The 10,360-nt window shown below is 40.4% G+C and overlaps 1 long non-coding RNA gene across 1 annotated transcript; it reads left to right on the top strand.

Moving 5' to 3' along the window:
• Positions 1–288: 288 nt before the first annotated feature.
• Positions 289–9,596, top strand: LOC115029877. The gene is made up of 3 exons (XR_003835464.1): positions 289–343; positions 4,871–5,970; positions 9,428–9,596. It is a non-coding gene; the product is annotated as an uncharacterized LOC115029877 (long non-coding RNA).
• The last annotated feature ends 764 nt before the right edge of the window (positions 9,597–10,360 follow it).

The following is a 10,360-nucleotide window of genomic DNA, read 5'->3' as shown; positions in this document are numbered from 1 at the left end:
TCCTGAACAGAGGCACAGTGACTGAATCTGGGAACCTATGGAGTCCCCAGATATTTACCTCCGGATTAGTTCCTTCATCATAACAGGAAGAGAACGACAATGGGACCCTTAACGGAGAGTCCCAGGGACTCTCTGACCTGGCCCTGTGTGAGCCTAAACAATTCACTGTGAGTTACATATCGGGGCACAATTACAGGAAGCATGAGCAACATCAAGGGGATTTTGTGAATGCAGTCCTCCCTAGTAAGGTCTTAGTGACTGCTCATTTCCACAGAATTCATTGTTTACTCTCAAAGAAAAGCAATGCACCCGAACCTCAGAAAGCACTTGGGAGGCGGCATGGGTGAGTTTTGTCTGGGTTATTCATTTCTTTATTTAATCCAAGGGATCATATGTGATGAGTCAAAGCATTGAAAGTGGGGTTTGACAACGACTTGGAAAGTTTTGGGTTGGGACCTATGTAATACTTGGATAATTGGAGATTATTACCTACTGTATACTGTCATTTTTTGGGTCATTTATGAAACCTATTGTTTGAACATATACCATATACTATATATATATATATATATATATATATACACACACACACACACATACACACACACATACATATATATACATATACTAATATTATATGCTAATATTATATAAACTAATAATTTGGAAAAACTGAAGACGCTCCATTGACTGGCAACCCCCCCCCCTTTTCTGCATATGAGGCACTTATCAGATGCTTATAAACTAATGATTTGGTATTAGTTATTTGTGAGACTTTGAAACTAAGTAACAGTACTGATGCAGGATACCATCCGAGAAATTAGCTTAAAGACCCCAGCTTTCTAGTCCTTCTACTCAGAGGCAACTGACACAGGTCAATGTTACTACAAAGTATCTTAGACACAGGAACTTAAGAAACAGTTCTCTCTCAATAAGTCATATAGAGACCACTTGTAAGTGAATCACCTTGATATAGTGTGTGTGTGTGTGTGTGTGTGTGTGTGTGTGTGTGTGTGTGTGTAGCCCTGACTGGTCTGGAACTCACTATGTAGACCAATATGGCCATGAACCCACCCACTGAGATCCACTTATATCCTATCTCAACTGCTAGGATTAAAGTCACATGAGTTTTAAGGTGGGAATAGTAAACTCACATGCTAACTCAGGCCTGGCTAGGTTGTCCCTATACAATGGTAGATAGTAAAGAAGTTCTTGGACCTCAGTATATATATTGCAGAGATGAGCAAAGAATCTGGTTGGAGCTCACACAATCAGTACAGAGCTAAACAAGATGTGTCTTCGTATATCAATAGCATGCATTAAGTGCCTCATATGGGAAAAAAGGGGGGTGAGGTTGCCAGTGAATGGAGTTTCTTTAGTTTTTCCCAAATGGGGGTGAGGGAATCTAGAGATTACTGAAGTCAAGGCACATAGGCCATAAACTCTTTCACATGAGCAGTAGGGACACACTCTTCCCAGATAAGGATGCTATGATGGCCTGTTCAATCTTCTTCATAATTACAAGTTTTTAAACCTTTCAAGGTTTAAAGAGACCACACATACTGTAAGGCTAGCCAAATAGAGGCATGAGACTAAGATCTCTCTCATCTGTCCAAGATTATCTGTTATTCCTCAAAGACCTTCAAATGAAGAATTTGACCTTAATTCCTTATAATTCTGCATTTGTTCATTAAGAACAAGCGTAGATAATGTTTTATCATCTTTCACAATATCTCTAGCTTTTTAGACCATTCATAACACTTATACTCTTGCAAATATATGAGAGTCACAGAAATCACATGTATGAATATTGGTGTGTCTAATGATTTCCCTGACCTGAAAGTACATAAATGGTAATAGTTTGTACCCCACTGGATGTGTGTTGGTTGTTTGAGTGGATTGCAAGAATTCCAGGTTAGTAGATTATCCTGTTTTCACTAGGTTGAGTCTAGGATAATTCAGGCAGGAAGAATGCATTCATTCCAATTGGGATTTGTCCAAAGCATGTGGTTAAACAAATCTATTAATAAATTGTGACTTCAGTAAGTGAAGGTACACACAGGCATCACGCATGCTGAAATGATATTTTGTTAATAGACTGTCCTGGCAGGTTGGAGTGTTCTTTTAAGCTTTTTAGCAGTAACAAGCTGCTTCCTAGTCAAGAATCTTAAAATAACTATGTCATTACATAAACATTCTACAATCTCCAGGCTGCCAATCCATATTCTATTTTTTGGGAAGAAAATGAAATAAGATGAATTTGAATGCTAATATTCTTTAAGACTGCGGACATCCCAAATAAATGTACTGAAGGAGTCGTGTTCCAGGTATTTCTGACTTTTGAAAGATTATTTTATTGCAACAGTACAAATTTTACAAGCCTGGTACCAGAATAAACATAAATAACATGCAATAATAATATTGGCATGGAGATAAGGACACAGACCTTTGTAGGTATCTCAGCATGGCCATCTGAACCATGGGGACCTAGAGATGAGCCCCATAGCTAAAGGAATAGCAAATATGGCCTGCTCAACAATTCCAATAGCACTTGAGATTTAAAGTGCCGTAGAACTAAATTGGATATAGTAAGAACTCTACCCTTTTTACTGGTAGAACTCAGACAGCAATGAGCAAGTCAGACAAGTCCAATAGATCCCAAAGGGACAAATCAGACTCTCCAGTAAAAACTAGGAAGCACACCAAATAGAAGAGGAATAAAAAAGGGGAGGGGGATCATCTCAGGAAGATTTAGGAGGTTGTTGTGGAAGACAGTTGGCAATAAGAAGCACTAAGGAACAGGGAAGAAGCCAACAGTGGCTTTGGATGAGTTGGTATGATCACAAAGAACAAGTAAAGACAAGACTGAGCAACTGAGCAACAGACAGACTAAATGCAGAACCACTTGAACAGTTCCTCAGAAGGGGAATCTTATTGGTGGAAATAAACTCAACAAACATATTAAGTAGATAGTCCTCAAAGATGGCTCCCCTGTGAACCAAACCTCATCACAGTGATTTGGGGATAGCCATTTGGTCTATTTCAGCCCATAGAGCTTGGTAGGGATGAGCCAAAATTTTTTTTGAACTTTGCAACATTCAATTCTGTCACCTGGAGTGCTTTCTCCTAGAAATCAGCTTCCAAGTTGTGAAAACCCCACATTTTCCAGAGAAGTCAAGATAACAACAGTTCAAACAGTGTTCACAGAAAATGCAGTGCCAAATTCCAGCCATGTATCAGACACCCAGCCAAGTAAAGGTCTATCTAGTCCATCATATGGAACAGAAGAACCACACAGCTGATCCCAGTCAACTCAAAATTATAGGAGAAAAGATTATAGTTGCTTTAAGCCTCTTAAACATGGGAATATTTGCTATCTGGCAACAAAAATATGAGGTCTTTGGAGGTTACAGGTGCACATTTAAAAAGTTACTCTTGATTATACAGAGGACATTTGAAAATATGAATTTGACTATCCTAAGTTTTAAATTTTGTTTAACAATCTTTTTAAGACAGAAATGAGTTTTTATGCAATAAAATTTAAGAAGGTTTCTCTCAAAGAAGTTGAAACTCACAATAGTTTATAACTAACAGGCAAATTAATTTATCTAAAGAGTCTCCTCTTTATTATATTGCCCTGATTTGGGATGAGATGGGGCAGAATGTTTAAATTATATATATCTTTCTCAGGTCCATATGGATTGCCACCAGCATGAATACTGACCATGGAAATCTAGTATCATTCTTCTCAAAATAGTGTTGCTCCTTCGTTTGCCTCTATAACTAAATATTATTTCTACAATTTAGGGTCTCAATCTTAAACAGGTCCTCTACTCATAATGGTTATAGGTACATACCATTACTTCTATGTTTGCTAGGAGAGGAACATCTTTGGGACCCAGCTGTAGCCCTTAGAATTTGGAAAGATGGCTAGACGTTAAGTAATGCTGAGTCACTAGTATGCTATAACTCATCCAGGAAGGGAGACTTTAGGCTGAGAACAATGGGGAGCTAGTGAAAGTCAGAAGTCAAGGAGTGATTTGAAAAGACTTCCTGTGCTTGTGGATAATGGCTTAAGTAGATGCCTCTCTTGCTTCTGAAAGGATTAGGACTTTTACAGTAAAAATTTTAAAAAAAATCATAGAAAGGTAATTTCAGCTTTCAGATTCTCCAAGAATGATGACACTCACTGCTTTGGAGGTTCATGACCCAAGGTTTTATAGGGAGCAGTTGGCTTATCAGGTGGGGTGTTAATACAGTTGACAAAAGTATGAATACATAGTAAAGAATGACCAATTCTTGCAAAGTTCCCATGTCTATATCCCAACCACCCATGTGATATCAGACCAATGAGACCAATAACTCACAAGTTTTTGTTTACCATGATGTTGGGAATTCTTTTTTTTTTTCTTTTTGTACACTGAGTGAAGGCATGTCTTTCCTCACCTACCTACAGCACTTTCTGATTGGTTTAATAAAGAGCTGATGGTCTATTATGAGGCAGGCGAGCACAGGTGGGAATGCCATGCAGAGATAGGATCTCTGGGAAAGAGTCAGGCTTGTGGGATTCGATAGCCAGACACAGAGGAGGGAACAGGTACCAGGACTGAAGAAAAGGTAACAGGTCACATGGCAGAATGTAGATAAGAATAAATGGGCTTTTAAGTTATACAAGCTAGTTGGGAACAAGTTTAAGCTATAAAGCATAAGCTTTCATAAATAATAAAAAGTTGCCATGTCATTGGGAACTGGCAGATTGAGACAGTCTGGTGATACAACTATTTTACCAATTTACAGATTCTCCGAGGTGATACTGACATAACAAGGTGAGATATCTAAGATGAATCACGGTGTGTTACTATGTCTATAGGGCAAGCAACGTGAGAGTTTATCTACAAACAACAGTTGGAGAAAGAGTTGATGGGAAAAAGTAGAAGAAAGTTGTGCTGCACAACCAGGCATCCTAGAGAACGTGCTGGGACCAGGGACCAAGAAGAACTCTGCAGCTCAAGGACCTACTTAGAAAAATGGACATCAGCAGCAACAAACAATGACCCAGGCTCTGACTGAGCATCTCCAGGACCCAAACCTAGTGTCATCATCACCAATATATCCTTCCCCAAAGAGAAATTTATCACATTCTTTCAGAACATCTTATCAAAAACTATCTGTATTCTGACAATAGGAACATATAAGCATGCCTACCATGTAAGAGAGAAGGAACATGTGGAACAGTTAGAGTGGCATCGGCAAAATTCCAGAGCACGACTATCATTCCTACTTGAACACAGGGCCCTGAGACTCCGTAGTCTTTCTGGTCTTGAGATAGGACAGAGAAGAGACACAAAGACTGCTATGACAGCAGAGATGGCCTCTGCATCTTAGAAGATCTTTAGAAAGCCTCAGTCATGGGGGAACAATACTGATGCTCAGCTTTACCTACCTGACTGTATGTAACCCTGGGAAGCAAATTAGCACTGCTGTCATCTAAAGCTGTATAGGAATGGTCACTCTGTAGAAGCAGCCAGAAGGCAAACCCTAGGTTCTATCACACTGGAGTCTGGCGAGGATGGAAAGTGGAAGCTTTCAATAGTCAAATGACAAAAAGAAGATTAAGAGGGAGATCAAAGGTGATTTTGGAAGAGGAGATCAAATTATTTAATAATTGGATAGCCGCATTCCATAAATAGGCTTCAACATAGACGCATGCGGAGAAAAACCAAATCCATCTCTATTTAATCCCTCCTTTCTAGGAGAAGAACAGAGGACTTTTTACTCACACCATCTACATTCCAATCAACTGTCTTGGTCTTAAGTTTTGATCTGTTGGGTTTTCAGATTGCTGACTACTTAACAGGGCTGTTTCTGCATGGGAAGTCACTTGGGCTGAGTCTCTGATTTATAGCTCTGACCACAGCTCACCAGAAGGATGGGATATTGATGGTCAAGAAAGGACATTGGCCTTTAAAGGTAAGTTATTCCTTTGTGATTTCTAAAAGCTGAATCTGTGCATAACTAAATGTAATTGTGGGGCCATTGGAAGCAAGAGAGGCTAGATACAGAGCAATGTGAGTGTAAAGATGGAGTGATGGACAAGCAACACCTGGAAAGTGGGGGCCACAATCCAGATGTCACATTAACACAAAGTGAAAGAGAAGAGTCAGTAGACTGAGTTTTCAGCTTGGCTGGCAACAGTCCCAATGCCATGTTCCAAAAGATCAAACAACTCTGCAAGGAAGAAATAATTTGAGATTCTACAGACAAAAGGAAGATTGCCATAGAGAGAAGAGTGAATGGAGATTTGAACCTCAAGTTCTAAAGCAAGGATGTGATGGGGAGGTGAGGGACACACTATTCCGAGAACTTGGTACCATTTGGTCTCTTTTTCTGGTGCCATTTAGAGACATTTGGAGACACGTTCTGAGACCTAAGAGACCCTTTCTTCATGTACTAAATGGAGTCCCAACTTTGTCTTATATTCTAATCAAAAGAAGGAGGGCATCGCCACTTAATACCCACCCTCAACACACCTCTACCTCCGACTCAGTAGACACTTTTGTACTGTAGCATTTTTCTTGTTTTATTTTGAGCCAGAAAGAGCAGCTGATCCCCGTTCTCTCTAGAATATTCTTCCATCGAGCTCAAAGTTAATTAACATCTACTGAACCTTTCTTGGACACATGGCTCAGTGCCAAGTTCCTAAAAATAAAAATGGGAGTGGATGTGTAGGCTGGTGCATAAAGCCAGAGGATAAAAAGCAAGTGGAGTTTATCGGGTCAAAGACAAGTTTAACATTTTTCTTTCACATGGTTACAACAGTCCACTCCACCGATAAACAAACCTACTAGTCGCAGGAAGCATTTGCATTGCTAAATATATAGTATTTAAGAGCTTCTTCTAAACACCTCCCTTTAAATAATTAAAGACTATGAACACCATGGTTGTGAGTCTTTTCATGCTAATATCTACGAGGTTGGAGCAGACCCTCAGAGGCAGTCATTCTGCGACGGAGAATGGTCTGCAACTGGTCTGTTATCCTTTAACACACACGTACTTTGCATCCCCTTTGCTTGGGACAGTAGTTCTCAACCTAGGGCTGCCCATTAGCGTAATGGATATTCAAAGAGTATGAACACTCTGGATGCCAAGCACAACCTCTGTGTAGTAGACTCAACTTCTGTCTTTGTTAATTTCTTAGGATGTTCTAAGGTGCAACACAAGAAGAATATATCTATAGGCCTGCTCTTGAGGTTTGAATGTGAAGTGTCCTCCATAGCTCCTGTGTTTGAACACTGGGTACTCAGATGTTCTCAGTTGCTTAAGACAGTTGTTGAACTGTCAGGTAGTGGAGAGTTGCTAGTGAAAACTAGCACTGATCACTGGTCACTGATGCAGGGTTTTGAGAGTTTAGAACCTAGCCCTACTTCCTACTTGTTCCTTGTTTTGTGAGTGCTGATATAGTCTGACGAGTTGGAGTCAGTCCCTGCTCCTGCCACCATGCCTCCCCTGCCCATTGCTATGTCTTTCCCATCATGATGAACAGTTTTCTTATGAAACATGAACTTAGTATGATGGTTTGTATATGCTTGGCCCAGGGAGTGGCACTATTAGAAGGTGTGGCCTTGTTGGAGTAGAGTGTCACTATAGGTGTGGGCTTTACGACCCTCATTCTAGCTGCCTGGAAGTCAGTATTCTGCTAACAGTCTTCAGATGAAGATGTAGAACTCTTAGCTCCTCCTGCACCATGGCTGCCTGGATGCTGCCATCTTACTGCCTTCATGATAATGGACTGAACCTCTGAACCTGTAAGCCAGCCTCAATTAAATGTTGTCCCTTTTAAGACTTGCCTTGGTCGTGTTGTCTGTTCACAGAAGTAAAATCCTAACTAAGACATTTAGATAAACCATTATCCTCTTACATGGCCACTGTCAGGTTCTTGTTGTTTGTTTGTTATCACAGCAATATGAAAAGAAACAAAGACACCTATCAATCGAACACTCAGAACTTTTCCTAAATCTATCTCCGACTACTCTTTGCAAAATTATAAGCTACAAAGGCAATGACCTGAAATTCCTGTGTTCATGCTTACTCATGTTGCCCCCAAGAATATATCTGTCCTTCTCCATCCTTGTCGTATACGGGGCCTTTTCCTTCAAAATCTCCCAGAAGCCAAACAGCAAGCAAAAATATTCCTAAGTGTGTATGTTCCAATGCTTGGCATATCTTATCTCAGTATTTGGTTTACTATGATGTGTAAAGAGAATTCACTAGTTAGAGTCAATGTTCAAAGAGAGATACTCATGAGGAGGACAGATCCATATCAATTCATCACTGCCTAAGTTTGGATTCCCTAGGTATACTGAATACAACTTAGAAACAGCCAGTACATGGTTAGTTACAAAATCTAAGCTTCTGTCTCATAGTTTTAAGCTGAATTATCTGTGCTGCCCTTCAGGGAATGTGAACATTCCCCTGGGATATCATGAACTCATGCATAATTCAGATTATCACTCACTGGTCTGTGGGGGAGACACAGTATCACTGGGGTAGTGACGAAAGAATTAGGGAAAGCCCCCAAATTAAAGAATCAACTTTCTGAAATTCTCAGCAAATATCCAGATCATAGGAGGTTTTTCTTAACTTTTCACCTTAGATTTTGGGATTTTTGTTTGTTTATTTGGTTGGTTTTTGTTTCACATTAAAGAAAGAAAGGCCAAGCTGTGTGTACAATAGCCAAGACTGGGCAATTTCCACTAGAATCTTCTTCCCAGTGTTCAGTTACAGACAACCTGCTCTCTGGGCAGAGATTGTTCTGGAAAGAGTATCTCTGGCTATCGCCTACTGATTCTACCCCCCTTAATGTAGTGTGCAATATGTAATTCCATTTTCTTAGCTGCCTTTGAGGCTCTGGAAAAATCAAACCTTCATAGGTAAAAGCCAGGAAGCAGTTTAAGCCTGTCTTTCCCTGCTGGCACCAGGATCTGAACAGTTATCCTGCATGAACAGAGGAAGTGACAGTTGGGGGGCATAATTCTTGTCAGAAGTCCACTGGGATGGGAGGGGTCTTCTATCTGTTTCTGTGTCTTATTCAAATATCAAGCTTATAAATATCACTCTTACCTCTAAGGCAGGGGTCAGCAACAAGATATCGAAGAAAATTTCCAATGAAAATTCCTTTCTGAAGATACTTTTCTGCCATTGAAGTGGATGATTATGAACCAGATTACACCAAGAGTGTCTTTTGCCTTGTGGAAGAAGAACAAAAAAAAAATCATATTTAAGATTTCTCCCTTCAGTAAGCCTTGGTTGCCCCTGTGACATCATTGTTTCTAAGGTCTTAAGCTAGATTCTCTGGCAGCTGCTGATTTTCTTTTCTTTTCTTTTTTTTTTTTTTTTTTTTTTTGGTTCTCCTTTTCGGTTCTCCCAGTGATTGAAGGAACTTGCTTTGGGGAAAGTGAGAAGAGAAAGAGGAGAGACATGAATGTATCAAGACTAGCAATCTGAAAGCCTCAACGGCCATCAATCAAACTGCCCCTTATGAAGGCAAATGAATAGTGCTAGAAAACAACAAAAAAACCCATCCTGAATGAAGACCTAGAAAGAAAAGGTATGCATCCACTTATAATGGGATGCTAGCTGTTAATTAAATGATAACCAGTTACCATCCATAGATCCAGAAATTTAGGAAAGAGGAAGGGGTCTACTGGTGGGGCATGGTGATTGGATTCTCCTTGGAAAGTGGAAATAGAATAGGTTTTATGAGTAGACTGTGGGCAGGTGGGGAAGGGATTTGTGGGTGGGTACCAGAAGGGGAAAGATGGAGTGGAGGGAGAGGATGCAGGGAGAGACAGCTGGAACTAGGGGAAGTCTCAGGTGTGTGTGGCAACTTTCTAGAATCTATGAAGGTAATCCTAATGAGGACTCCTAGTAATGGAGGATAGAGAATCCGCTGGCCATCTCTTGTAGCCAGGAGAGGCTTCCAGTGAGGGTGTGAGTTTACATCCAACTGAGTTGTTGTCCATGGGAGTCCCATGGAGATTCCAAATAACTGACAGTGGGTTCCCTCCCATAGCAAAGAAAAATATTCACACAACTCATTGAGCATGGAGAAGTCAAGCTGGTGTCTGCATACAACTCTCACCTCTATGTCCATGTCTCTTTGGTGTGGGAAGGCACTCTACAGGATACCGAAAGAGAAACAGGGGCACCAGCACAGCCACAAATCTTTGATCTACAATCTGCTCTGCCTGCAAACTATGCTAGGGCAATGATGGCACAGAACTTGTGGGAGTAGACAACCAATGTTTGATTTGACCTATGACCCACCTCATAAGAAGGATCGTGCACTTGACACTGCTTG

Source organism: Mus caroli, chromosome 18, assembly GCF_900094665.2.
Source record: "Mus caroli chromosome 18, CAROLI_EIJ_v1.1, whole genome shotgun sequence".
In the NCBI taxonomy this organism is placed as follows: Eukaryota; Metazoa; Chordata; class Mammalia; order Rodentia; family Muridae; genus Mus; species Mus caroli.
The sequence above is the reverse complement of the archived record's forward strand: the minus strand, read 5'-3'. Positions and strand labels throughout refer to the sequence as shown.